Genomic DNA, 4,606 nt, shown 5'->3' with positions numbered 1-4,606 from the left:
TTGCACTCACAAGAGCAGAATTAGAGCATCTGAAATGCAGTCCTACTCCAAGTGTATGTTTGACATATCTTACAATTCTCTTAACAATTGTCCAATGTGCAGTAGTGGGTGCATGTAGATATTGACAAACCTTGTTAACAGCAAATGAGATATCTGGGCGAGTAAGAGTCAAGTACTGTACTGTTCCAACAATACTTCTATACTTTATGCTATCACTAGTAGAAAACAGGTCATTTGTCCCGGTTCGTAAGGGCCTTTAGTCCCGGTTTTCGAACCGGGACTAATGGGTCATTACTAATACCTCCCCCCTTTAGTCCCGGTTCTTACACGAACCGGGACAGATGGGCATCCACGTGGCTGCTGCGGGCAGCCCAGGCAGGGGGGCCTTTGGTCCCGGTTGGTGACATAAACCGGGACCAAAAGGCTTCCACGCGTCAGCAGCTAGCTGGAGCTGAGGTTTTTCTTTTTTTTAAAAAAAAGTGGCTAGTTTGGGGGTTTGGGGGTTATTTTTAGGTTGTTATTAGCTAGCTAGAGAGAAGTGTCCTCTCTTATATCTTCGTCCTTTGTTTACCAACTCTACTGCTATGTTCATTTCACCCGCTGATATATAATAACTCATGCATGCTCGCATCATACATCATCATATATAATAACAAGTCCTACTAATCATGCATCATCATACAACTTCTACTCGTTATTAATAATAAGTCATACGATCATCATCCTCATAGTCATCGAACCCAACCCTACATAATTGTTCTTAGCACATGATCATCAGTATCAGGTAGGACCTAAACACCCTTAAGGTAAAATAGCATAAAACAATATAGACCCTGACTCTCCATTATGAAGAATGGAGATCATCCTGTCTCCAATTATTGCACTTCGCTTCCTTTTGCTTCCAAGAAGCTCCTTACGACTGTCCATACATTTTTTCCATTTTTTGATTGTCATGTCTCCACTTTTTTTAGAAATCTGGTATGGACAGTTGAGATTCGTAGGACGACCTGGTTGTATGTTCAAAACATGAAGGCTACCGTGCGTATACATCAGATGAGACACACAATCATTCGGGATTACCTGTTGAAAAACATAGTAATAACTTCGTAGTTAGCAATGATGTACTAGTTTTAGAAGTATGCAAAAAGATGCATGGATGTCGTAATAGTAAAAAATCTTACCAGGGTATCTCCATGGTAGTTATCGTAGTTCAACACGTGCACTAGTGGCACGTATTGACCATAATGTCGAGTAGTTCTATTGTAGACATTGTAATTCTCAAGATCAGTACAAAGTGCGATCAGATGATTTTTCTCCTTATAAGATAATTCGGAGCCATCGGTGTAGTGGGTTTTGTCTACCATCTCCCGCACATTCTTTGAAGAATGAAAATAAGCTGTCAATGGAAATGAGTTGTCAACTATTTTGAAATAAACAATATAAATTACGTAATAACTATGTTAAGCTCACAGGGGGGAAGAATTGGAGGTGTATCTACAAGGATCCAGATCTCCATATTGTCTTGCTCGACTGTAGGATCACCAAGATCCATGGTGACAAGCATACCCTCATCAAAACCATACATCTTGCAAAGTGCTTCCCAATTTTTGCAACCAAAATGGGTTACACTCTCAGCATTGTACAACTTTACTTTAAAATCCACACCATGATGGGTCCTTAGGACAATTTTTTTGGTTTCCATACTTTCATGGTCTTCAAAACCCATCCTCTCCAAGACATAGTGTCTTGCATAGCATGGGATAAGCTAGGTGAATTGGAAAAGATGAAAAATACACGTTAAAATAGTTGAAGTCGTGCTTAATTACGAAAAAAAACTATTGTCGTCGTTGCGTACCGTATGAACATCGAAGGTCTCCTCGAGCTTAATACTGAAGCGTCGATCTTCGTCCAACTCAATGAACCTGTCACACATACCTCGGTCGTCGTGGCACCAGTCGCACTCCCCCGGGCGTTTTTCGTCGTCCGTGTATGACATTTTCGTCCTATGTTCATAATTCAAATATTAAACTTGTACAATTAAATATATGTACTAAAAAACCTAAATTAGATCATTATTATTAATCACGGGTTGACTATCGGTGATGGTACGTAGCTGCTCCTTTCATTCCCGAGTGCATTATTACACCAAATTGTCTAGCACACGGGAATGAAGGAGAAGCTACCCCCACGACGGCGTGGATGATGGAGGGGGCTCCTAGATTTCTGCATAGTGCTCTCCAATTTTAGCATTCAAAGTAGGAGTACTTTTCCAATCTGAGCATTCAATAAGCAAAACCAAATCAAAAAATAAAGTAGTATTCAAATTAGCATGCATTCAATTATAAGCAAAAGTACATCATCTCTTGTGTTCGTACATCGTCGAATATTATCACTAATACTCCTCGAATACTATCATACATATAGCATCACTAATATAGCTAGAACCATAGCGCCCGGCGGATATCGTCGCGGGCGGTGGACACCCAAAGATAAGGAACCATCACAGGATCATAGCTCCAGTGAGATCCCTGAAGAACCTTCCAGGTATTGTCGAACCTGCCCTCCAATGCAACCATGTAGCGACGGACGTGCTCGTCCTCCTCGCTGACACGGTGATGTACCACCTCCGTGGTGTCCGGAAGCCTCGACACCGTCACTGGCCCACACGACCGCCACCAAACAAGGATCGGGTCAACAACGGGTTGCCTCCTCACCAACCTATGTCCCCCGGAAGGTAGCACCTCTCAATACCAGCCCGGCGGAGCCCAGTCCCGAACATGGCCCTGATCAAGCAGGCCTCCACCGCCGAGTCGACGATGACGAGGATGCGGGATAGGCATCGGCGACGTCAATGCGGGAACTACTTCTATATATAGTTAAATAAAGTAGTTTTATTAATTAAATCAACTAGTTCAACTACTAAGCACTTACTATAAATAAACAAAGCACTACTTACTAAAAACAAACTACTTCTATATATAGTAAAATAAAGTAGTTTATTAAATCAACTAGCTAGTTCAACTATATATGAAGCACTTACTATAAATAAAATAAAGTAGTACTTACTAAAAATAAACTGGTTTAACTATAGTTCTATTATTTTTCTAACTATTTATATTAAACACTTTCTCTTCTTATTTTTTCCTTTTTCCTCTATTCTAAATATGAACATATTCATAAATGACTTATATCATTCACAATTTTCCTATACATACACAATAAATTGACAAAGAAAATACTATGAACAAAAAAATCATTACAATTCATGAACAAAATTACAATAGAAAAAAATCATAAAAATTCTATGAACAGAAAAAAATCATAAAATTTGACATATTTGATCTTTGCATATATATGAACATACAAACATGCATATTCAACAATAATATCACCAAAAAAATCTATTAACAGAAAAAAATCTAACACAATATGAACAAATTAATTACACAATATGAAAAAAATCTAACAGAAAAATCTATGAACTACACATCTAAATTACTACACATCTAACAAAAAAATCTATGAACTACAAAAAAATCTAAAAAAAATCTAAAAAAATCTAACTCAATTAACTACACATTTAAATTAACTACTACTGACATCAAATTAAATTAGTTGCTCACGGCGACGGTGTCGGAGATGGCGACGGCGACGGCGACGACGAAGTGCGGAGCGGGGTGGGGCGAGGGGCGGCGACGGCGTCGATCGGGGCAGCGCGGGACGGCGTCGGGGCGGCGCGGGATGGTGCGGGGCGACGACGGCGACGGCGAGGTGGAGACGGACGGGCAGCCTGGCGGCGTCGGGCGGCGGGGAAGAATGAATTGAACCAAATTTCCGCGAGTGCCGCTTATATAGGCAGAGCATTGGTCCCGGTTCATGGCACCAACCGGGACCAAAGGCCTCTTTTCAGCAGCCCAAAGGCCGGGAAACAGAGACCTTTGGTCCCGGTTGGTGCCACAAACCGAGACAAAAGAGAGGCATTGGTCCCGGTTGGTGCCATGAACCGGGACCAATGCGCCCTTTAGTCCCGGTTGGTGGCACCAACAGGGACCAAAGGTCGTGTGGTGGAACTGGCGTGGTGCGGTGCTATGTTTAGTCCCACCTCGCTAGCCGAGAGGGGCTCGGAGTGGTTTATAAGCCCTGCCGAACCAACCACTTCGAGCTCCTCTGTACTGCAGGCTTACAGGCCTAAAATCACTCTCTGTGCTTGTGGGCCTATTGGGCCTACTGCGGGTCTGCATCCTGGCCCTAGTAATGGGTTTCTAGTCGTATATATGCAGGCCGTGGTGGCCCTGTAGGTTGCACTTTTTTAAAAAAAATCCCAGTTTTTTTTGCTTCCTTTTTTGTTTCTAATTACTTATTTATTCTCTTTTACGATAATTCTTTTTGCTATTAAAGTTTGTAACAAAATTCTAATTACTTATTTATTTTCTTTTATGATAATTCTTTTTGCTTTTAATGTTTTGAACAAAATTCTAATTACTTATTTATTTTATTTTATGATAATTCTTTTTGCTATTAAAGTTTATAACAAAATTCTAATTACTTATTTATTTTATTTATGATAATTCTTTTTTGCTTTTAATGTTTTGAACAAAATTCTAAT

This window comes from Triticum dicoccoides, chromosome 6B (assembly GCF_002162155.2).
Source record: "Triticum dicoccoides isolate Atlit2015 ecotype Zavitan chromosome 6B, WEW_v2.0, whole genome shotgun sequence".
Taxonomy (NCBI): domain Eukaryota; kingdom Viridiplantae; phylum Streptophyta; class Magnoliopsida; order Poales; family Poaceae; genus Triticum; species Triticum dicoccoides.
Note: the sequence above shows the minus strand (reverse complement) of the source record.